This window comes from Zosterops lateralis, assembly GCF_965231275.1.
Source record: "Zosterops lateralis genome assembly, chromosome: 3".
Classification (NCBI taxonomy): domain Eukaryota; kingdom Metazoa; phylum Chordata; class Aves; order Passeriformes; family Zosteropidae; genus Zosterops; species Zosterops lateralis.
The window spans coordinates 25,631,625-25,657,335 of NC_139764.1; the positions used below are offsets into that span (position 1 = coordinate 25,631,625).

The 25,711-nt window shown below is 44.4% G+C and overlaps 1 long non-coding RNA gene across 4 annotated transcripts in view; it reads left to right on the forward strand.

The window, feature by feature from the left end:
• LOC310907622 overlaps positions 1 to 25,654 on the forward strand; it is a 51,099-nt gene extending 25,445 nt beyond the window's left edge. Inside the window, exons 3-5 of one of the 4 annotated variants that reach the window (XR_014589677.1) lie at positions 2,882 to 2,989; positions 20,150 to 20,247; positions 20,766 to 21,431. This is a non-coding gene — a long non-coding RNA (uncharacterized lncRNA). The other 3 variants (XR_014589676.1, XR_014589678.1, XR_014589679.1) reach the window with 3 other exon arrangements.
• Positions 25,655 to 25,711: the final 57 nt, after the last annotated feature.

Sequence of the window (25,711 nt, forward strand, 5' to 3'; positions counted from 1 at the left end):
CTCACACATGGGTGGTTGCTTCCCTTGTCATCTTCTCTCAAGTATGTGGCATCCCATTCTCCATTCACTGTTTTGCTTGGGAGGGAATTGACTCTCATTTAGCATCATGATGGCAGCCTTATTTTCTGACAAGCCCAGGTTTGTACCCTGACACCTATGGCTTGCTTGTGCTTTGATGGAAAGTCCACTGTTTTTGGTCTTCTAAGGGAACCGTCTGGGTGTAACACGACACCAGCTGCAGAACTGCTGAATCCATCAGTCAAAATGAGCTGGGGCAGCTCAAGGGCAGAGTTCTGTGGGGAGCTAGGCTGCAAGTTTGTCATACATCCTGGACATGGTGGCCAACAGAGCATGGACCTGGACAAGAGGAGACTTCCTTGGTACATTTAGGGCTCTCTTACATGTCATATGCAAATAAAACCATGGGATTGGTTCTCAAACCCAGCCAGAGATAGTCTGTCCATGCTGGGAGCTTCCTGGAAGCATGTTTACCACAACTGCTGCCCCAGTAGTGAGGAACCTCAGCTTCTGTGCCATGCTGATGCCTCCTTTCCTCTGCTGCTGGCTTCATGGAAAAACTGAAATGTCAGAACATTTTATGTCTGTTAGGCATCAAAACATATGACTATTGGCCAGTAACGCTGCTTCCATTCCTCTCATTCTTCCTCCCTTTTTCTCTTCAGCCACCTGTTCCCACTTCTCCCCACATTGATATTCCCACCCTACTGCAGTCTGGCACAGCCTTAAACAAGAAAAGGGAGGTTCCCCGTTTGATCAATGCCTTCATTTTCAGCTGATACTTAGCTGTTGCAAGGCAAATTGCCCCAATCAAATTGACAGAGATCTTCAGCTTTGGCAAAACGTTCCTGCTTATTTTAATTGCTTTTAATGAGAACACTGAGAACAAAATACTTTGTCATGCAATTTGTGTTTGCGTGCAGGCAAGCACAGGAGAGTTTCTGGTAGACATGTTTGTTTGTTTTTGTCATGCACACTGTGAAGCAGCATAATCCTGCTGGGGCCATCAAATAGGCACTAGCTTATTTTATTCTTTCACCTCTTACTATTTTAAAAAACAGTAAGAGTAAAAACTATTCTTTGCCTTTGAAGGACTGGCCTTCTGAGTCCTCAGGCAGCTGGTCAATGGTTCCTGTTGCCCTTCCTAACTTATCTTCCCTCCTAGCCAGCTGAAAACAGGATGGTGTTCTACAGGAGAGGGAGCCTTCTTCTCCTTGGTTAAGGTGTTCAAAACTGCTCCCTGCCCCTGACCCCAGGAGAAGGGCACGAGTTCTGGGAGATCCATAGCTATGGGGACAGGCTCCTCTTTCACCTCTTTTTCTTTCAAGACACCAAGACTCACCTCAACCTTTCCACTACTTATGACCCCAGATGAAGCAAAAGCTCATGGGGATATCCAAGTGTGGTTGGAGCAAGGGCAGTGGCTGGTGATTCTCACAGCCCTTCACAGAGCAAAAGTGGGACTGCTGGAGGCTATAGACTTGAGCATGCATCACCAAGGGTTTTTTCAGGGTCTTCCTTTCCAACATGGATGAAGCTGTATGATGATCAGCCAGACTTCTCAGGGCTGCTCCTTTGTCAGATTCAACACTGTGACTTGAGGTGGAGAGCAAAGAAAAGGCAATTGAGTCCAATGGATGGTGACAATTCAAGTCAGGAACCTCGGCTGTGTAAATATATCAATAACTGCTTTGTTTATGTTGGCCAAAGTACTTGTTTCTCTGAATTGTGGCATTCACCCAGTATTGTGCTTCTCTCAAAACAAACACCCCACTGCCTGGGCAGATATCCCATGGTACTGCCACCATGCTCTGGGCATGCTGGCAATGTCATACTGTTGCTATGTCAACAGGAGTCGAAATGGAGCCCTTTCCTTGGCTTTGGGGTGCTATTCCTGTAAGGTTTCCCACTGGACATGTGCTTAGTGTGAGGGTAGACCCTGTCCCAGTCAGCATGGGATTGCTGCTTACTCAGACACTGCTGCCATGGGGCTAAGCATCCCACCACCCACTGGCCACTAAAAACACACTGTAAATTCTGTCAATGACTATGTGGTCATCCCTGCTTTTCTAGCTAACTGCCTTCTAACTGGGGTGGTCAGGAGCAGACAAAGCCTGGGTGACAATGGCTGTATTCACTGCCCCCGCTCACTGGTCTACAGGTTTTGGAGGGCTAAAGAGAATACCCCATAAGTGTCTAGGAGGGGGATATTTGTTCTGCTCAAGCTCTACTTACGATCATAACAGATACAGCTGTGCTCTGTCGCTCCAGCCCTCTCACACTGGAGTCCATAAGAGAAGTCTATTTCTGGACAATTAGCTTTCTGACTCATGTTGATTTGCCTTCCCCACCACTCCAGTGCTGGTGGGATTGGCAGTCAGAGCCTTTGGTGAGAACAGCACTTCACATGGAGAAGTATATTTTTAAAGGCTGCAAGTGTGACAGGTGTCTTCTTGGGAGAAGCACACACTTTGTGAACACTGAGGACCTGAGTCTTGAAAAGGTGAAAGAAGCTTAGTGAATCTAAATATCTCTCCTAGGTAGACAAGTTGTCATATTCAGCTGGAGGCAGTAGCTAGTCATTCAGCCCGCCACTACCTGTGGTCACGGATCAGAGAGGGCTGAACTGGCAGCAGGATAGTGCATCTGGCCCCTGTGCAGTGGAGAGACAGTGTTTACACTACAGTAACCTTCCTGTTTGCCACCTGACCTTTCCAGTCTCATCCCCACTCCATTCTGCTTGACTTTTGACTGTCCTCAGTTAATCTCTTGCCATGCCCTTTCCTTTCCCCTTTCTAGCATATTTGCTGTTCAGCAGGTTCACACAGCAATAAATGATTAACCAGCAGATTTGTTGTTTCAGTCCCTTATTGGAATGCAGCAAAGATCTCCACTAATTTGTACATGAGGTGTAACAGAGAGGCAGGGCTTCTGCCACAGCGTCAAACAAGCCTTGGCCTGTGCGTTAAAGGTAAGTAATAATGACAGGAAAACACTTTAAAAAATCACATTGACTTAAGTAGGGAGCCAGCCAACCCCTGGCATGCTGGAGGCAGCTTTGTGCATTTACCTTCCTCACGCACAGCAGGGACGTGCTGAATAGCTGAACCAACATCAGGGCACTGCCACTGAGACCAGCGAGCACTGTTCTCATCAGGGACCCACACCTCCACACCAGCCCCACAGGAACCAACCAGGGGAAGGGCTTGGCTTGGCTTGCTCAGGGCTGGGGCTTTGGGCTGTCACAGCAGCCAGCTGAACACCACTGGTGCTGAACATGAAGCAGGTATCACAAAAGTGAGGGAAGATCTGGCAGCAGAGAGAAAAGACCTTCTTTCTCCAAGAAGGTGACCTCTCTTCCTTCAGAGGCAGCCAGAAAGCAGCTGGTGGGAAGCGGAAGGCATCAAGCTGCTGGTGCCATTGCACCCCAGCAGGCGATGAAGGGCTGGGGAGAGAGAAACTTCCCCTTGCAGAGTGCTTTCCTCCCTCTTACAAGACAAGCCAGCAAATGATTCAATTATATATCAAAGAACAATGAATTAAATGTTTACAAGGTGCCTTTTTAAATGCCAAGAGTTATAAACCAGTGAGTGGAAGAAAGCAGGACTCAAGATTCCCCGGTGCCCAATTCAGGCAATGCTTAACTACTAGACTGTGAGGTATTGGAAAGGCTCCAGTTCCTCTTCTGGCAGCTCTCCTCCCAAATCACAAGCAAGATTTTTCTTTTTCATTCAAATAAATAAATAAATACCATCCTCAATTATGTTCTGTGTAAGTGCCTCAAATGGACACGAGAAAGAAAAGGAGAGATAGCAGGTTTTCCTATCATGCCTGTCTTCCCAGGCTCTTCCAGGCACTGGCACGTAGACAGGCCCTTCCCTGGTTACAGGCATATATATAATTAGCACAGCAGGTTACACATTGCCTCCCTATTTGCCAGGATAGTTCACCTCTGTGCAGAAAGGCACAATGCCTGAGTGCCACTTACGTGGTATTGCCAGCCTCAGCTGTCCCGTGTCCCTGGGTCAGACTCCTGGAGATCTGCCTTAAAGAGCACCAGCACCCAGAAGAAAGGCAATAGGGGCAGGAGGTTTTATTGGCCTTTCAGTTTTCAAGCCATTACCTTTCACATTGCCAAGTCTTTCTCATCAGTACAGGTGTCTGGAAACCAAATTTCTGTAAAAGTTAAGATTGCTGGATTACAGCAGGGCTTTTGGAGCTGGAGTTGGAAGGAAACCCACTTATTTTTCACCCAGTCAGGGGAGCACTATCAAGGTCCCTCCTCTGCTGCTTGTGATACATTTACCTGTGGCTGCAGAGGGGAGATGAAAGCAGAAAGGGATGCCCTGGGCAGCAGTGGCCTAAGCTGTGCAGCTGCATAACCTTCTTACCTGCCTCTCTGTGTGTGTGTAATTCCTGAACAGGGGGTGGGGAGTCCTGTCCCCTTACCCTTCTTCTCTATCTGGATCAGCAAGTCAGGTCATAATACCAGCAGGTGTTTCTGATGGATGTGTGGGGTCCATGTGGAAATGTGTTAGAAGATTTTTCCAAGGAGGTTTCATAAGCCAGACAACTTTACCAGGGACAGACAGTATGAGAGATTTAAACACCTGCATAAAAACATCTGTTACCCAAATAATGAGGAATGATAACACAACTGAAGAGTCAAAGAAAAAAGAGAGGAGATGAACATATGTTCAGGATCTTTGGATTACTTAGAAACCCTAACAGCTTATTTTGGGACAGGGACTCTCCTGCTCAAACTTGCCTGAGCAACACCTTGAGGATTTGCTAACTGAGGACTATCATGGCTAAACCACCAGTGGAAGATGCAAATGTGCTCTCTGCGGGATAGGGCATTTAGTGCCCCCATTTACTTCTTCCTCTAACCACTGGGCATGTATCAGAGGAAGAGCTTGAGAAAGTTTTGCTACCAATAAAGGCAGATGATGAAAGGAGGCTATTTCTTCCTCAGCCACCAAAACTCTTAGGTTACTGCAAGGGGTTATACCTGCTCTGCTGGAGTAGTGCAGGACTGGCATCAGCCTTGAAACTATTCAGAAATTCAGGACAGAAGAGAGGCATGAGCCTTGGAGACAGAGGGGACGGCTCTGGAGTTTCTGGACGTGTCTGCTGTTTACACTGCTACTGTATTTGCTGACTGAATCCAATAACTCAGACTCCGCTCACTGGCTGACTTTGCTCTAATATCTTAGGAATGATACACAAAGAGCAGGGGAAAAAGGGTGCAGATGCCTGGTGGGACCACAGTGCCAGCGCAGCTCTGTGAAGGAATGGAAGCAGGGAAAAACACGGATGCGGGAATGGGAACTTCCACAGATTTGAGAAGGGGCATCAGTGTGTTTTAACACTTAAAATGTTTAAATCTTTATGGACCCAAGAGTTATTTTCAAAAGCTGATCAGCTTTAGAAACCTCTCCTGCTGAAAGCTCTCTGCACAATCCATTTCTGAAATGAATGTTTAGGACTCTAAGTCACTTTGTTACTACCTTTGAGTATGGGTTCTTTTCCAGTTGCTTGCTTTCTCTAGAGGAAGGAACGACCATAATTTCTTGAATGTGTCACATAGAGACCTCTGTTTCCTGATTTTCATCCCTAATGTAGGGATTTTACCAGTCCCTTCTTGAGATGCAATGTTTATCCTCATTTCTGGGTCTCTCAGCATTAGACATGCTTCCTAATGTGCAGATTGTGGTTGTAGGAAATAATTCTTACTTGTTCTGCTGCCACTGCAGCTCTGTTTATTTGAAAAGCAATCAAGGGCACCAGCCACACAGTGGCAGGTAGTAAAAGACTTTGGAACAGTTTACAGGCACAGCCATCCACTTGTGCTGCTCATACCACAAACTGCAGATCTTCCCTGCCTCCCCTTCCAATACTTGCTTGCTAGCTGGCTTGTTTTGCATGTCGTGAAGCACCAAGTAAAAATAACTGCACACCTTTGCATGGCAGAGGTTCCCTCTATCAGGATGACTCAGCAGGATAGCCATGCACTCCTATGCAATGTCCTCAAACAGACTGTCTCTTCTTTAGACTGTGTGGGGTTTGGGGTGGGACTTGGGCCTCCCGAGCAAAGCTGGTGCCAGAGAACAGCTTATCCTTAATTACATTTCCACGATAGGATTCGACTGCGGAAGAACAAACACCAGTGAATTCAAGGTGATAGAGCTGTTTTCCAGGCAAAATAAATCAGATAACTGGGAACCTGAAATTGAGCATAAGTTGTCCAGAGATAGAGATTTCATCATTTCAGAAATAGCCCTGGCAAAACCCCAGGAGACAATGTAGCTAAGTTATTCTGTGGCTTTTATGTCCTTTCATGTGGCTCCTGGATAGCTAAAGCCTAACCACAATTACAGTAATTTTATTTTAGGGAATCACACAACGGCATGGCCATCCACTCAGACATTTTGGGTGGCCCTTAAGAGGGATATATTGGTGGCGTTTTCAGTCTTTGGCATTGTGGGATGGCAAGTTCCCTGCAGAACTATGGAATGAAAAGCCAATACGTTTTAAAATACTTAGATTCAATCCTCTGGCTTCTTTTATTCTCAATAAACTTTCTATATTCATTATTTCTATCCTTTCATAGGTGCTGGGGCAGTGTATCAATGTCCTGGAGGCTAGACAGCATTTGAGATGCAGAATCATTTGTTAAAAGCGTATCTGGAGGCTGTTTGGGTCCCTGGTAGGAAGCAGGAAGTGTCCAGGAGTTAGTTTTTCGGAATTGCTCTCCAATGGCGCCAGTCTGCCTGTTTGCAACATTTCACCCAGTTTTGCAAATCTGACAGCCCTCTGGCCAGCGTTACATGTTCTGCCACAAAGTTTTGCGAAACATCCTCTGTCTCTTATCAAAACAGCAGGGTAGAGTTCTGCTTGTGGTAAAAGTTCACAACACTGAAGCAGCCAAAAAAAAAAAAAAAAAATCATTTTGGGACTGATCAGGACCTAATTTCGGAATGAAGCTGCACTAGAGTGCACTACCTGAGGACACTGTGGTGTGGTAGCATTGCCATTCCATGAACTTCTGTGGCCCACTAACTTCAGGGCTGACTTTAAGGGGTTGTGCCCCCTCAGCATGCTGATGAACTGGAGATCTGATATCTCCTCTCTGTCTTGTGGACATCAGGGCTCTGCAGCCTTCCTAATGACTAGTCGACTCTCAGTGGCTCATCCTGAGCATTCCTGCTCCAGACCTGCCTGTGGGTTTTTTTTAATTATCTCTCAACTTGCCAGACCAATTTCTTCAGTAAGTGTTTGCATTTTCTGCATGGCAGACATTCTCTTAGGCACTGGGACGTTGGACATTCTCTTAGGACATTGACATCAATGGTTAGCCCTAAACACCCATGTCCCACTTTCTCTTTCGCCTTGACCTTTAGTGTGATCTGTGTTTCACTTCCAGTAGGTGTCATGGTGAGAGGTGAAGAAAGGAGAAGACAATGCAGGTGAAGCTGGGCTGTTATTCATAGGGACAGATTACATGTGAGTTGTACACCATCAGACAAATTCTGCCTTTGAGACCACTGTGCCAACTCCTTTACCATCCAACTATTCTGGCGTTCCTATTTGCCCCCTCCCACCCTGCTGTGATTTGTCCTTGCTCCATTGTGTCTATCTGTTCTCTGGGACAGGTTTGTACAGCTGATGCAGAGTTTATTGCAACTGGGGCTTGATCTTCACCTCATGTTTACAAATTCCTCATGAAAAATAATAACAAGTATGCTAATAAACTTCACAGCATTTGTGAGGGTGTAGAGAGATATATTCTTGCAGTATATAAATCTGCTCTAGAGAGGAGGGTGGCAGAGCATGGTCGGGTTCCTCACTGACATCCCTCATCCATTGCATGGCTTGCCTGAGGTTCCCCAGTATTCCAAGAAGACAGAGAGCCTCCTCAGAACTCCTACACCACACCCCCTCCTCCTTGAACCAACCTCTAAATAAATGTCAGACCATAATCAGACAAGGAAGCTTGGGAACCCTAAAGGGTTGGGGCTTACCCAACCACAGCTCATGTTTGCAGTGTATAAGCATGCCCTTGATGCCCTTGGGCAGAGGAAGGCTGGGTCCACCAGAGCAATCCCATTCCTGATTACCGGTTTCTGCTTTCCCACAGACCTGAAGCATTTGTACAGCAGAGCAGGTGATGTTTTACCCTTTGTCTAAGTCTAGAAGTCTATCTCCAGCAAAGCCAAAGACTTTTAATGAGCAAGAGAAACATGGACTACATTTTTCCTAGAAAATCCATCTGCTTTCTCACTGGCTGGAGCTGCTGGTTTGCTTTGGCCATTGTAGAGACTTCTTCAGAGAGGTTTGTGGACAGGGTACATCAGACAGAACTCTCCTGCAGAAGTGTTCTCAGAAGCCCCCTGTGGTGTGTTGGGACTTTGAGATGGACCCGTGTTCTGTATTAAACTCATGAAAGGGACAGAAAGGACTTAAATAGCATTTATTCAATTTCTTTTGGGTATTCTTTTTTTTTCTCTTGAAACAAAGCCCTTTTTTCTTTTGTTTTATTGGAAGCACAACCACAGCAGGGTGTCCAAAATCAGACAGGGCTGTGCTTGGCAGGGGCCCAATGGGAAGCAGCATGCAGTCCAGCAGGGTTGTGCCTCGGGTATTCTGTGGTTCTCCATCTCCCACTTCAAGTAGTTCATGACTCACATTCACCAGGTACCAAATGACTCGCAGACCCTCCTACCTAACTCTGCCTCTTTCTGTCATGCCAGCTGCCATGAGATAGGTGTAGGTCTAATTCTGGCCCTGAACCATGTGCTAATAGGCCACACCAGGTCACCATCCCCACAAGCTTATTTAAATACATGAAATTTCCACTGAGCAGAACTGAAGTGGTTTCCCTCCTGCAGGGCCACAGGAGGTGCCAAGCTACCATAAAACAATGCCTGAGGTAGTGCTCATAACCACACTGTAACCAGAGGATCCCAATCTGAGTGAGATCAGTCCCTCTTGCACTGGGCTTCAGATATATGAAATATACATATATGTAACTGTATATATTTATATATATTATTTTTGTGAATATATTACACATAGTTTTAAACAAAATATAATAAATATGTATACTTGATTTTATATGTATTAGATATAGATATAGATATGTAAATATATAAAAAACAATCCTGGACATCTCTGTGAACAGCTGTTGGGAAATCTTTTGACTCCTAAACAGTATACTTCTTCTGCAATATCTAGTTATGTTCAGTTGGGAAATGCAGAACATTGATGCAGTGTCCAGTTTCCAGCTACATCTCATCCTTCCCCTGCTCCAAGGAGAAATTTTGGAGATTCCTTTCCTGCACCATTTGCACATTGGTCTGTGCAAGTGATTTGGTGACAAAAAGATGTCTGTGGGAGAGGGAAGCCGCCCTGCTAGGACACTGTGCATTTGTCTAATGATGAGGTACCACTCCTCTCCTGCTGCAAGAGGAGATGAAAGCATGATCATCCCCTGAAAACCCAGTTTGTGTGAAATAGCAAATCTCAGAGCAGTCCAGCATGGGCCAGGCCCCCAGATGATGATAGATGTCATTCTTTTGCCATGCAAACAATGAGAAAGCAAGCAGCCAAAAGCAAAATCTCTGCTGAATCATTGGTGGTTGTCATTCAGGCTTAACATGGTGTCTGGATCAAGGTAAGCTGGCTGTCCAGAGCAGGTATGGGAGCTGTCTCTGTCAGCACAGCAGATGGCTCGCTAGCTCCGTACCTCTAATTCCCGTGCCGAGCACAATGAAGCTCAGTAAGGTTCTGCAGGGCGTCAGCAAGGGGATGGATGCAAAAGTTGTGTTTGTTCTTGAAAGTGGAGCTGAGGTCAGGGAATGCCAACAGGGAGCCTTGCAGTGATTTAATTCTGTGCATATTGGATAGAAAGCCCCTCCCCCTTTTACAAATGTTCCTGAGGAACTTACATCTGGGGCAGGATGTGAGACTCTGGAGCTACAGTGCTTTTGTGCAATGAGTGAGTTGAAGCTGTGTGATTCCTGCTATGATGAATTAGCACCAAGAAGCTAGCTGCTGTTCTGGGAAATCATTCAGATGTACTGAGGTGTAAACAATCTCTTCCTGAAGGAGGATCCAGGAAAGAGGCTAGGTGTCTAGTTTTGTTCTTCCCTCAGAATCTGGACTGGCCCTTACAGGGATATGAAAGCCAACTGAGAGTGGCTCAATAGAGATAAGGCATTTATGAGGCTTATTAGAAAGGCAAGCATTAGAGGGACACAGCAAACACTGTCTGTTGTGGGTATCTGTCTCCCTTATGCAGATATAGGTGTATTTATTTAGATTTGTTAATATCCACTGTTGTAGGCAAAGCAACCCAACCTGAATTCTCAGTCATCACCTCCTGCAGGGAAAGGGTACATGCAAGAGAAATCTGAAGGGAGTTCTGGCTGCCAAGGAAAGATGAAAGGATTTTAGGAAGAGAGGTTGTGAAAACAAGTAGTACTGGAGAGCTTATCCATGCATAAATGAGATGGAGCCTGAAGTGACGGAGAGTCCCCATTGCTTCTTTAGAAACATAAGGACAAAACAAAAAGATTGGCTGAACAGGGTGTAAGGCAGGAAACAAGATCTTTTAAAACAGTTAGTAGTCAGGAAGGGAAGGAAAAATGTCCATGTGTGCAAATCAACTTTGATTTGATGCCCATCCTCATGTCCTGCTGCAGAGGGATAAGCTTACAACCCTCCCCCAAAAAAAGAAATGGAGCATGCTCCCAGCTCTCTGGGTCCATGCCAAGCTGTGAAGTTCACTTTCAAAGGCAAAGCTGACACTGAGACATTTGACAGGACTCATGCTTCTAAATCACGTGAATGCTTTTGTAAACATTACTTCTGGGTGTACTTAATATCTCCACTATTAATCAGGTTGCGGGGAGTTAAAAGCCCATTAATGGCATTAACAAATGCTATTTAACTGGGCTGAATTGCAAATGCAAGTTTAGACAGAGAACAAATACAATGTGACTTTGGAGGAGCAGAAAGCCAGCCAAAACCCCCCACATTTCATCTTGAAAAAAAAAAAAAAACAAAACCACCAAAAAAACCCACCACAAAACAAACATCAATTAATCAATTCTGAAACACACAGACTATGAGAAGAGAGGAAAAGCCTTGCTAGATGTGATATTGAAAGAACTTGTGAGTATGTTGGTTAAAGCCAGATGTGGGGCTCAAGAGATGGAAGGTGGCAGGTGGGCCGATACATGGAGCAGATTTGATAAGATCTTGACATGCAATGTGACTTAAGGACACATTGTGACTGACTAGTGGAGTTTGGTCTTGCTGCCACAAAGAGCACTCAAAACAGGAGCAGGAAGTTGATCTTTCTGTGAAATCAGTGGTCTACCAAACAAGGGAGGTGGTGGTAACCTGGATGATCTTCAAAGCAAAGCAATAGCAAGGACTGAGGGTTTGGAGAAATCATCCAAGTCTTTTTGGGTTTCTGAAAAGTGCAATGGGAGAATGGCTCAAACATGCTTGGTTTGGTTGGCTGTGTTTGCAGGGGCATGTTAATACGTGTTCACACTTACTGTTTCTGAGCAGTCAGGACAATGAATCTTTAATGCTGTGCTTGCATATATGTAAAAAACAGCAGGAAATTGGTTAAGGGAAAACGTAACCTGAATATTGTGGGGAAGTATCAAATAGTGAAATGCACAAGAATATATCTCCAGAGCCTTTGCCTGGGGCTTTCAAAAGCAAACAATAGAATCTATCCTATGACGCCCAGTTCTCTATTGCAGAGCACAAATGCCTAATAAAGAAATTATTTTCTAAATGTTCTAACTGGATAATATTTGAGCTAGATGGGCACCTATTTTTATATTGCCTGTCCTTATTACCTTTTAGTAATTACATTGGAAAATACTGAGGTGGAAACATGAATTGCTCAGAAATAAGACATTAAAATCGTGATAGTTCTTCATTTTTCAATTTAAACTTCTATATGCATCTGCACTGTATCACAGTCACAGGATTATCACTGTATAGGATAGACTGCCATGTGTTCACTGGGTAACTGCTCAGAATTTCTTCTTACCCTCATCACTTGACCTCAAGCCTTATTTACTAAACACCACTTAAGCTCTGCCTAGAACACAAACTGATTACATTTCCTCATGGGCTTTCCTGTGACACTTTCACTCTAAATCTGAGCAGTTCAGAAACATGAACAGATTTCCCCTTACCACAGCCTTTATGAAAAGAGGAAGGAGCTAGTAGCACTTCCATTTTACCAAAATGGAACTAAGATAAAGACATTAGAGTCTGTGACCAGTGACTCCTGCTGTTCACTGTAGAGCTAAAAAAGTTTGTGCCTTTTTTTTTTTTTTTTTTTTTTTTTTTTTTTTTTTTTAATTTTGTGGGCTGCGTGTGCTGTATATGTTTAGATGTCGGCATGTTACTTAATTTTGCAGAGAATGTACCCTGCATGTGACTCTTGTGAGAAACAAAATTGCAGATACATAACAAAACCAATTGGTTTCTGTAAATATGAAGGCTGGGCACCTACTGACAGAAAAGAACAGGGACAAGATAAATACAAAGTTTTGCAAGGGCCAGGGAGGCAAGCAGGGAAGGGGAATGGTATATAGACAAGAATATCTACTGTTGTGGAAGGTTTGTGAATAAACAAAATGAACACTTGAGTACCATTTTAGGCATGGCATGTAGCTGAGATGTCAGAAAAAAGGTGAGCTAAGTTGTCCCTAGAATATCCTTGTTAACAGATTTTGATATCGAAGCCACCCAAAGGGCATCTCTGGCAAACTATTATGGCCAGCTATGAACGATCTCTAGGAGCAAAAAGCAGAAGAGTGGCTGAAGAGTGTGCGACAGGGAATTTCTAAGAGTGGTCAGGATTTCTTGAATCTATAATGGCAGGAACTCTCATCATTTCATGTTGAAGACACAGCTCCCAGCAACTTTGCTGGCAATGCAGAGTGCTCAGCACTTTGCCAGTCTGGCCCCAGGTGTCCGTAGCTTGGCAAACAAAATGGGAGGTAGTGGCCAACTTAGAAAATGCTTATTTAAGTGACTTGCCAGTAGCACACAAGGGCTCAGTCGTAGGAGCAGGGCTAGGCAGCATTCAGTTGCATTAATGATCAGATCATCTCTTCTCCCCTCCAATCCCCTTCCTCATTTCCTACACTCCCCTCCATCTTGGCAATAAAACATGCAGGGGTCCTGTGGGAAAAAAACAGACAAAACACTGTGTGATCATGTAATTAAAGGCTGTACTATAACACACAGGCACAAAGGAGATGAATTAATGCTTTATGGAAAGCCTCCAGATTAGCTTTTCCTCACTCCACTGTGCAGTCATAATGTTGCTTTAACAGAGCTCTCCATGTGCTGTTGCACAGACTTGTGGGGGGAACCACAACTAAATTTCAGAGCTTCCTTTCTTACTCCTTAGAGAGTGAGTGGTGTGTAGATGGGCTGACCCTGGCACAGGTCACCAGGGATCAGGGAGCTGGAAATTTCCAGTCCTTTGCCACCTGAGGTCATGGGAGAGAGGCAGCCCACCAGCCATGCAGACTGCAAGGACAGGACCGTGCTGGGCTTGGTGCTGGAGCCTGGGCTGCCATGGGACACAGATGTACAGACACAAAAGAGAAATTTATGGCTTTAACACTTCTACTATATCCCTTAGATTCTGAAGGATGTACTCCCATGTACTGTGGCACTCCTGACCTCTGTCTTGCTGCTCTCACTTATAACACACACCCTCTCATCTTTGGCTGATACTGCATGTGATTTTTTTCTTTCCTACACCCCAGCTTCTTCCAGTTTATATCTCAATTTACCTCTGCCTTTGAAGGCAGAGTGGGTACAGCCCTCTCACAACCAGGAATCTCAGCAGCAGTGGTGGCAGAGGCAACCCTGTTTGATTGTTTTGTCCTCATACAGGGGACCTACACCAACAGCACACCTACAGAGGAGCCAGAAAAGATGAAGCACAAACCCATAAGAGATATCTGAGAAACCTTCAGAGAAAACAAGTGCTTGACTCATCTCTTTTTCAGGCAAAAATCAAATGTTGGCTTTTCTGAGGTTTATAAGGTGGCCAAATGGGTGGATTTTAATGAGGTTTCCAAAAACACATTCTTGACATCAAGGGTAGCCTCTGCTTGGGTGCCCACTCTGAGACATGGGAGTCACAAACCAGTATGAATGTTTCACCATGAGGGAAACAATGCATTTTTCTTCCCCTTGTTCTCAGAAACAGCCATGCCACTTAAGCAGAAATGCAAAAACAAATGAACAAAACAAATTCTGCTTGAGGCAGACACTCAGCATGGGGAATTGCAGGCCAGATGGTTAGTGTGACAAAGTTAGAAGCAACTGAAAACAGCCTTTCAATAAGAAGTGTTAGGCAACTTCAGGATTAGGTGGTACCACCTCCACTGAACCCCCTTCCTCTTTTTAAAGATGACTTTTCTTAAGTCAGCACACCAGCAAATTTGCTGAAGAAGCACAATGATGGCGCGAGAAAGGCCATGTGGTGTAGTTGTTGCTGTTACATCATGAATGTGTCAGAGGACAGCAAACCTTTCTACCACTTGTCCTGCTGCTGGGGTCTGTTCCCTTCTCCTCCTCTTGGCTCTGTTCCCTGGACCCACTCTCTTCTCACCCACCCCGCAGCTAGTCCCTTGGTGTCTGTCTCTTTTCCCTTGTGGCAGATTCCCACTCAGCTTTCTGAGCCTTCTCCTCTTTGCCGATCCCACTGCTGGCTCTGGCAGGATCAGCTTGGAGTCCAGCAAAGCTCCTTACCCTGGCTCCCTGCCTCCCTTCGCCTCCCCTCTGCTGTCAATTCACCTCGCCAGTCTTTTGGAAAAATCTCTGTCTTCCTAATCTACTGTAAAACAAAAGGGAGGGAGCCAAAATCTCGGTTCCTGATGATTGCTGCTGTTCTGTTGACTTTTTCCACAGCCAAGGCTGTGTTACACTGCTTCACATCACCGAAGGATGAGCCCTGCTTTTGTCTCTGGACAGATGCCAACTTGCTTCAGCAGAGAATCTGTCTTGCTGGCTTAGGTTTCAGTGTGGCTGGACTGATTGGTGTTGGAGGATGAGCTGACCCCTGACTCCGAATGAATGCAGAAATAGCTAGACACAGCTATGTGTGCCCTCCTCATCCGCTTCACCTGCTTTCTGCTTCTTTCATTGCAGAAGCACGTGCACATACAGAGAGCAAGCATGTATAGGAGTTTTCAGTTGCTCTGTGCACTGAGGCTTGCTCTCTTTAGTTCTTGGAGGATTCCCCTGTTCTCAGGAGATGCAGCACACAATGCTTTTACAGTGTTTGCATTAGTTGTTCCTGCTTGTTCCACATCATCAGGTTATGTACTGACAAATGGAGCATATGCTCTCAACAGCATGTCTGCTGTGACTAAATAATATCCTGGGTCATCAACTCAAAGCTTGCAGTGTGTGCTTCCAGTTCCAGAGGGAACTGTTGTCTGCTTGCATTGTTTATATCCCTTGGGAGACTTGGGCAAATCAGGACAAACATGTGCAAGACCCAGCATTGTTTTCTTAAGCTGCACAGGCATTTGCTTTCTTATCTCCATTTCTCTGCATGCACTACAGGCATCTATGCAGTTGTGCAACATCTTGGATGAAATAGAGCTCCTAAGTCACCACTTGAAGCATCTGTGCAGAATCTCGTTGCTTTTAATAGGACCCTAAAAATGCAGCCTAGATTGATATCAGTACATACTACAAGTGGCTAAACTTACTGTGTTGTCACTACCTTGGCAGTGTTTGGGAAGTCATTTCACATAGGTTGTGAAAATCTTGCCATGAACTTAAAACTCAACATGTATGAGAGACAGAACTTCAACTGTATCATTTTAAGGTCAGCATCTGTAACAATTGGGACTTTTCCCCTTGTCTCTTTCTTCTTTTTTTTTTTTTTTTTAATTTAGCTGAAATTTCATTTTGCTTAATTGAAACCTTTCCCCACTTGCAACTTCAGCAAGCACATGCTGAAACAATTCCTGATGTTCAGTGACAGTTCTGTCCTAGACAATTATATCATCAGTAGACACATTTTTACAGTTTGTAGCATCTGTGCGCTGAAATGTTTTGGAACCCGCCCAATAAATATATCGAAGTTGCTCAACCCTGGACTTTCCATGCCAAAGGAGATCTGAAAAACCATATCAGTCTATCTAATTTTCACAAGAATTTGGCTTCCACCAAGCAAAAATTTCAGTCCAAGTGGAAATTTTCTCTTTGCATGTTCCTGTTTCAGAGGCTATTTAAGGCTGAATCGACTGTGCTGTCCTCCATAATTAGAAAGGAGCAAGCTTGCTTGCATCTCCTTCTGTTTTGCAAATACTGCCACTTACTGTCATGTAGTGTCTCCAGGCCTTCCACTTCAAGGCTGGAGGAATGTTTTGGACAGTCCAGACCTAAGTTTCCATGATATCTTCATCTTCACTTGGATTCCAGAAGTGCTTTGCCGTGACTAGAGGTTTCACTCTCCCAAACACTGTCCAAAAGTGTAATGAGAGACCTTCTTGACTCCGATTACATACAGATCACAAAGAGAAATTAACTATTCCTGTTTCTGTTTCTGTGGAAAGAGCAAGTGTTGGCTCAGTGTCCTAAGTTGTCCTGTAACCATTTTTGGACCCTGTTTCATTGAGCTTATTTTACCAGAAAACCATTATTTCTTTCTTTGAGACAATCAGAATTAGCTTTTCATGGCTTGGGGGTGTCACAAAGGTCATCCACTCTTTTTATGTTCCTTTGTTTCTTCCTTTGTTTCACATTCTCTCTCTCTCTCTCTCTGTTTCTCTTATTCCCCCACCTTCCCCCCCTTCTCTCATTAGAAGGCAAAGCATGGCTGTGGACATCACACCCACCCCACTGGTGGACCCTCTGTTTTCTACTTCCAGCTCAATGCACAGCTTGTAATCATTAAAAAACTATGGGGTATCTTCTGGGTGATTGTTAGAGGGAATTACATTCTGGCAGCCTGTGAAGGCATGTGGATGCTCTGATACTTAATATTTTTTTTTTTTCTTTCTGCCTGCTATAGCTCTTCTGTTTGCAGGGCATTTCTTTCTTCACCACTGCTCGTACCTATAGCCTACTGAATTCCCAGTCTGAGATTATCTCTTGTAGTTGTTGAAACTCCTGTTGGAAGCTGATGGACTTATTGCAGATTGACACTGTCACTACAAACAACATTTGAGCCAAAGTTTTGTCCTCTGTAATCTCCATATCTTAAACTGAACTCCTTGTTAATTTTTTCTTCTTTTCTTTCACTAGCTTATGAGATGAGACTCCCAACTGATGTAAATAAGTATATATTCACTGAAGCCAAGGGATGTGTATTGATCTATACAATCCAAAAGCCTTCAGGGAAAGGCCTTCAGGGAAAGAATCTGTCACATACTGAACTCAAAATACTGTTTCTTTAAGTGTGTGAAATTCCTCTTTGTTTCTTTTTTATGTGTGTTTTATTTTCCTTCATTCCTCTCCTCTCCTCTCCTCTCCTCTCCTCTCCTCTCCTCTCCTCTCCTCTCCTCTCCTCTCCTCTCCTCTCCTCTCCTCTCCTCTCCTCTCCTCTCCTCTCCTCTCCTCTCCTCTCCTCTCCTCTCCTCTCCTCTCCAGAAAAAGCAAAAGCCAATGGCTAAAAAAGTGGTGCTGTGTCTCAATTTTCCCCATTCAACTGTGCAATTTGCTGGTTTAATCACCAAACCTTCCTGTCACTCCTAAGTGTCAGAGCCACTGTTGGATCTTCCTGGAATGGTTATGCCAGTCTAACGATAGCTATTTGGCTTTTATGGTTTCTTGCTCCATACCATTAAGCAGGCTGATCAAATCCTAAAAACCAACTTTTCATTCTGTGACATTGTGCAGAGGAACATAATTTACAATGTAAAACTGATTTGGGGGTGACCCATGTGTGAAGACAAATAATCAGAATACTACCCAGCATGGAAATGATCTGTCACCCTAAGACTGAGTCTCTTGTAGCACCTCCTGCATGCAGCAAGCTGAGGAGGAGGAAGGATATGCTGGTGTTAAAGGTAACACAGAGAAGTTCATATTGCCTCCTACCACTACCTATTTACCATTCTCTGAATCAACATCCCCCTTCCTTGGCTCCAAAATTAAGCCACAACTTTAAACTCAACTGTGTTTAAAGAAACAAGGGGGGAGAATAAGTGTCTGGGCTATTCTTCAGAAGCCTCGTGTAAACACTGGGTGACCCATTCCTTGTTCTTTTCCTAACCTGGCTGAACTCTGGAAATAACCAATAAACAGCAAAGGTTAATTAAATCCATTTCTAAGTTTAACACCCCTGCTCCCCACCCTGTCCTAACCAGACTTTGGGGTCTGTGTGTTTTGGGCAAATATAACCTGGTTTGAATTTCAAAACATGATTTCAAGCTTCCTTTGGAGACAAAGAAAACTGATTCCTATATGCCAAATGAGTCATTCAAAACAGGGAACCTAATTAGGGTTGCAGCAGCAGCTAATTTCGCCACCAAAAAGAAATTTTGTGCTCTAGAGAATGAAGTGCTAGTTCCGGGCAGCAGCACCAGACACTCAGTGTAATTATAATTTATATGACCCTCACTGCTGCAGTAGTTAAGTGTTTGACAAGAACCAAGGGATTTACTCCGAGGTAGGGAAAAGTTTTCTTCTCTTTTACAGCCAGGGAACCAGAGATAAAATGACCTGCCCCATGTTACAGTGGATTTGGCCAAACTGAACTCGAATTTCCTTAAGTGTCTCTTTAATGCTTTCAGCAGGAGTTTCAGACCCTTCATTTGCTCTTGTGCCTGCCCTGCCTGTAGCCCTGAGAAACTGTTATCCTGTTTTTAAGCAGGGCATTAAAGGGAAGGAGCAGCCTTCCCCTCTGTAGCAGGGTCATGTGTCCCAAGTTCAAACCACAGATTATTTAAGTAACAAAATTCCCAACAAGACATAGACAAATATTTCCCAGATTTCAGAATGTGAAGGGCTCAGCTTCCAATTCTCCAAGGACACCAGGCTGAATTAGCTGTATCACACCCCTTTTCTGGAGAACTCACACCTGACCCTTACCTGTCACCATTTGGATGCATCACCACGATGCCAGGTACCCAAGCAGGGTTAGATTTGAGTTACACTTGACTTACAGAACTACACCATGGACTGCCCTGTCTCCTTTCTTGGCTCTCCAAGAATTGTGCTATTCAAAGTTTCTCTACAGGCCCAAGAGAACATTATTTCTTTAAAAAACCCAACCAAACAAAAACAAACAAACAACAACAAAAAAACCCCAACCAAAACAAAGCAAAAACCAAAACAACCAAAACAACAAAAACAAAGCAACAAAAAAGGAACAGCATAGAGCTGGATTATTTTGAGTGGTTCAGAAATGTTTCTTTGCTTTAATAAGATCCCTTCTTTAGGAAAGAAAAAGCCAGGTTGGAAACCTACAAAAGAAAGTACTTTTTTTCTGAAACTGAGACACTTGGCATCTGTGCTGAGGTGGCAGTACTGGCCAGAGTTCCTTTGAGGCTGGCAAAGGCTGGAGAGATTGCCGAGCCCCTGAATTACATTTTGAGTCAAGTTGGAAATGGGAAAAGATCCATGGCTTAGCAGTGGGGCTAAAGCACCACCAAATCCAGCCTCTAGGCTGGTGTGGAAGGGCTGGGAGCTTTGCAGCAGGACTGGGGCTCATGTCCAGCAGCTCAGGTCTAGCTGGGAAATGTGTGACGTGTGACCTTGACACTGAGGCTCCCTTCAGCCATAGAGCTCAGTGCTGCCTGGGACTTTTGTCTGGGCCCCAAATCCTTCTTCTGTCTTGGGGGCTTTTTTCAGTCCTGGAGGCCAGCCTATAGCAGCTATGTATGGTTTCACTTTTGCTGTCAGAGCATATCTGCATTGCAGGAAGCTCTTACAACTCTGTAAACACGAATGAACATTTTTCCCTGATAATGTCAAGTTAAAAATCCCATATTTTTCTCTTCTTTAATGAGCAATTCTTGCCCTTCAATGTCTCTGACCTGAAACATATGTTTTTACTATTGGGTGACAGTGCTGTAATCCCATTCTTCTACTTGATTTATGGGTGCAGGGCCTGGAGCTGTGTGGGGTCGAGGCCCTGTTACATTAGACACTGTATGGGCTCTTAATGAGGGAGAGATTCTGTACCTCCAAGAAGATGGACAAAAGGTAGGAGGGAGAAGGAAGGCGTGGTGGTCACACCTGGAAGGGACCTGATGCCTCCTGGAGTAGCAGTTCAGATGCTGACATTGTTGCCCCTATAAATATTCCAGAATTTCCATCAGCTTTGCTGTGGCTCTAGTCTGGCACCAGAGGAGCCCAGTGTTCTGAAGTTGTTTCACCTTATGGGTCAAGCAGTAGTTACAGGATGCACAAACACAATAGTGGATTTAAGTGACACATAAGGACTTGATTATATTTTCCTAGAGGGTAAGAATCATGTCTTCCACTGTGCTTTAGGCATCATTCAGGGGGAACTTTTTTCCAGCTCCTCAGGTTGGGAGTGCCCATGTGAATATAACCACAGTGACGCACAGAACCAAAGGATGGAGGGGTCCAGGAATTAAATAGAAAAATCTGCTTAAATAAACAAGCCTTATTAAAGACCTCAGGACAGCTGCTGATGAGGTCTGCATAGAGCTCCAAAGATTAAGACTGTCTACTTCTTACATCTCTCACATGGACAGGAAACTGGAGCAGATGACAGAGCACAGAGCACATTTAATGGGATCTTCCTCCTCTCCAAGAGGAGCAACAAAAAGCAAATGGACCATCCAGCATTGGCTGCAGCTCATCTTCAGTACATGTGTGCAACAATGTGTGTGCCTTGTAAGGACTTCTACTTGAGGAGTGGGCTCTGCAAAACATTTCAGTGGACATGAGAGCAGCCATGCTGAGCATCCATGGAGAGCAGCACCCCAGCTGTCTCCTGCCACATGGGAACTGTCAGGACAATGTTGGCCTGCAAGTAATTCTTGATAAGCTGTGGGGACTGCAGTGCAAGGAAGGAGATATGGCTAATTGCCCACCTCAAACAAGAGCTGGAGTTTGCTGTCTTTCCTCTTCCAAGAGCAAGCCTAACCCCCATCCAATCCCTTTGGAAAATCTTCTGTATCTGTAATACACAGATCTGCAGCAGAATACAGACAACCCATGCCAATCTTCTGGTCTCTGACCAACCTCCTTCACATTTCTGTTTCTAGATGGCATACGGAGGAAGAAAGAATAAGTACTCTTTACTCTATGAGGTGCACATGTGTTTTCTGCTCTCTTACTTATTCTAAACTCTTCCACTTCACTCCTTTACCAGGTCCTTAATAATTCCAATAAATGTCAGGTCCAATCTCACTTAATGAAATATACACCTATTAAATGAATGAAGTGGAAAAACGGCCCGCTCTGACTGCCTGCCTTCGATCCAAGCTGCAATACATGGGTTTTTTCCATGCAATCAGATTATTTTTACCAGGTCCCTAGGAAATTTCCAATAAAACAAACAAACTTTAAAAATCCTATGAGACCCCCAGCCCACTTTGAAGAGGAACCCTGAGATGTTATTCCATCCTTGGAGCCATTTGTTTCACATGTGATCCCAAACACTAACTAAAGGCAACATAATATGATAGGTATTTACAACATATCCATTATCTTATCAGAGCTTCAGGTACAGCTGTAAATAGCCTGTTCCAGCTGGGCAGTCTGCTGAGTTAAATGGGTTCTACTTTTAAAAGCAGGAACTGGAAAACATGTCCTGTTTAATCTGAGATTCACTTGCACCCGAGGGATGGAAACTCAAACAGCAGACCTCAGCTGCAGAAGAGGTCCATACTCAGTGAAATGCCTCTCCCTCTATCTGGTGCAAAAGGCTGGGCTCACAATCACCGTGCTGCTCATCCAGGGGTTTGTTGACAGAGCCCTGTTAGCAGCTCACCAAGCACAGAGAATTGCTGCTCCCTGGATGGAAGGCAATTTTGCACAGTCAGCCAAAGACAAAAGGGAATGTAAGGCTGAGGGTGGAAAAAAAAGAGACCACATTGGAAGTTGTGAGAGGAAAGGGAGGGGGCAGAGAGCTGGTGGCTGGAGGAAAGGGGGAAATATGAAAAACAAGACCAGAGAAAGTGCAATTGTCAGGGAAAATCTTTTCCGCTGCTTCCCTGGCTGCAGCCAGTCTGAACAGGACATTGTGTTTACTCTTTGCATGCTGCCACACACTCTGTACCAGGTGAGAATGGCTGGTGTTCCCCTACAGGACCCCTGGCAGCAACTTGATCAGTGCCAGAAGGAAACAAATCTGTTAAATCCCCATTCAGTCCATAGGGTTTTAAAACTCTTTTTAAGAGCCTGGTGAAGAGTCAGAATTGAGTTGCATTGAGTCTGAGCTTATGTAGAAGGAAATGGTATTTCAAACAAACAGAAGTGAGCAAGTTTTATCTCTGAGGCACAAGAAATCAACAGCCAATTGCATCATGACAGAGATTACTCTCTGGCCCTTCAGAAACATCCCAGAGGCAGCTGTACAAGAGACCTACTGTCAGGAGATGCTGTTGACCATTTTTATCGGCTTGCTGGCTAAAACTGAACCTTGCTCATTAAATGCTTGGTTGGCAGTTGATCTGAGAGTGAGTGACTCATGGTTACTGACCACAAGAGGAGGTTACTGCTAGAAGTGGACTTAATTTAACAATTTGCACCAGAGATTTGGGAATTTAGTGAAACCAGCACTTGGAAGTGTTAACAAGCAGTGAGCCAGTGGTAGTGAATCTACTTAAAGATGCATACCAGGGTGCAAAAACCAGTGCCAGAGTAAACAGAAAGCAGAGAACAGATTGATTTGCAATAAACATGGAAGCAATTGCAACAGAAAACAATGAATCTGACAAAGGAGATTTAGTTACAAACCCTCAATAAAAGCATCCTGTCTAACAAAAGCATGCTGCTTTTGGCAAACAACAAAGACATCCAAAACCAAAGTGCATTACTGCACATATGGCTGAGAGGACAAAGACTTCAAACTGGTCAGTCTGATGATGAGACAAAACCTGTGGTTCTCCAGGTACCCAGCCTGGCAGGAGGAGAAACTACTTTGTAATATTGGAGTGGAACAGATGCACTCGAATTCTGAAATACTATCAGTACCAGAGAAGACTTTCTACTTTTATTATTAAGACAAAATTGTTACAAACTCAAATGTGATCACACAGGATGCAAAGGGTCTATGTTGCCAAGCTTCATTGTGTGTTCATAGAAGAGCAAATGCTAATCAGGACGTAGAGAGTGGAGAAAGCCCAAGTCACATGAGTATCTGTAACTTCACACTTTAAAAGCATATCCTTTTAAAGAGGTAGTGGGTGGCCTTTAATACTCTGAGATGGATTAGAAACAACATACTCATTGATGAGAATACCCAAGTGACTGACAAACTGTGTACAAGAATTCACCACCAAGGACAGAGAGAGATAGTAAAGCTTACCTTAATTTTGAGTATTTGCTGAGTGCTAGCAGCTTGGCAAAGAGACACCTACAAAAAATAAACCAAGCAATTCTTCCTCAGCTTGAGATGGTGAGGGTAGTGCCAGAATTTCATGACAGGTTGAAAATGGCCCATAGCTGGATGTGGTGGTCCAATGCCTGGCAATTAGCTGAGGAAAGGGAATGACAGAGACCTCCATGAGAAACACAGGCAGAACTGCTCATCAGAAGGAGTAAGCCTCTCAAAAAGTAAGACTACTGTGCAAAGGGAGGAAGCAAAGATTCTTCTGTAAGGGGAAATAGGTCACCTCTGAAATGGAGGCACATGGGAGGAAGGCATTTTAGGAGCTCAGGTACCATGGGAGGTGACCTCTTCCCATTCATTTTGCTTGTTATGTAAGATAAAATGACATCACTACAGGGACAAACAGCTTTTGTACTGTGTGGCAATGTCATTTATGTAGCCAGCTCCTGCTGCCCACAGCAGACACTTGGGATTTGAACTCACGACTGCTGGTGAAAGGTCTGGATTGAGAACACCGGTTTTCCATTATGGTCATTAGTACAAGGTACAAAGCTGGATTCCCTCCCATGACATATATACTGAGTGAGGGGTTTCCCTTGGCAAAGGTGGCTCATGCCTCTAAGGTCAGTTGCAGGGCAGGGTGGGTGGTCAAATGGGAAAAACAGGAGGGCAAGCTGTCATATTTCACCTCCCTCATCCCCTTCCTGGGGCTGACAGGGTCATTGGCTGTCCTCAGTCCTGTGCTGTGGGTCTAACCTTAAGCTTGTGCCTTGCAAAAGGGTTTGAGGGGGAATCTTGAAGTCTTTGGGGCTTAAAAAAGATAGTGTGGCACATGGGGTTGAACAGATATGAATATACATCTGTCAGGATTGTGTCTGAGTGAGAGTATTTTGGGTGATGGTATGGCCTTGATCTAGAGTTGTGTCTGGAGTGGAAGGATCTCTCACTCCTCCTGAGAGACGGAAGGAGGTTTGTGAATGCAGGGCATAGCAGGGAGAGGCACTAAGGTAGTTTGCAAAGGGTGGCCAAAGCATGAAAAGGGAGCTGTGTGGCAGAGCCAGGGTGACGTATGCCCAAACAGTGAACATCAGCATGTAACACAGTCAGGTCCTTCATGGGGTAACACAGGGAGCTCTTTTAAACACATACATACATGCACACACAGGAAGAACAATTTATGGTTGTGTCAGACTCACGTCTGGGCTTCTCATTAAAATTAATGAGGTAACGTCTCTGAGGCATTCTGAAACGGATGCTGCCCAGTGCGGGAAAGACCTCTATTACTTTGAAATAGCTACTTAGCAAAATCAATTGCAAATTTTATTTTCCACAACTGTTTATCAAACTCATGCCAGGAGTATCAAACACTACTGTCTAAACTTATATGCAACTGACCTTTCTTCAAACACTTTCATTACCATGACCAAGGTTGAGTGGCCTGAATTGAGTGATGATGTAACAGCAGAATGGTGTTCAATGGCTCATCCTGATAACTGCCTGCATCCTGGAACTGAACCTACAAGTCTTCAGTCTCCCAATTTGTCTGTTGCCTGCAAAATAGCTGTGAAACTCATAGTCAAAATTGGTGTCCTGATCAGTTCCCTCCTTTCCCTTATTTTCTTTAGCAAATAGCTTATCTATGAAGAAAAGAACAGCTTGTTTTATGCAGCAAATCTGCAGTGCAGACCTTTACAACTTGACTGAAACTAATAATTCTTCTATGGCAGCCAAAATGGGTAATAAATATAAATCCATGTGACAAAATATTTTTACTATTTTTTCTCTAAAAGATTCTCTTTTTTTTTGTTGCAGTGCCTTATGTTAAAGTTGCAGAGTTGATCACTCAGTGATAAGATGCCAAGCATAAGGAATGTCTCTGCCTTGTGCTCAGGAGACATTCCGCTGCTCTCTGGTTACGTGAACACATACAGTATTTTTGGTATGACCTCTCCCTCCTTCAGCACACAGGGCTGCCTGATCTGGAAGTCATTGGGCTCTGGAGAAGAAAGCTGCTCTGGGTCAACTGCCAGCAATGTCACTGGTGTGGCTGTCATGGCAGAAGCAGTGAGTGTCTGGTAGACAAGACAGAGAGATGTTTTGCTGGAAAAACAGATGCTCTCTTCCTTGTCTGGGCACAGC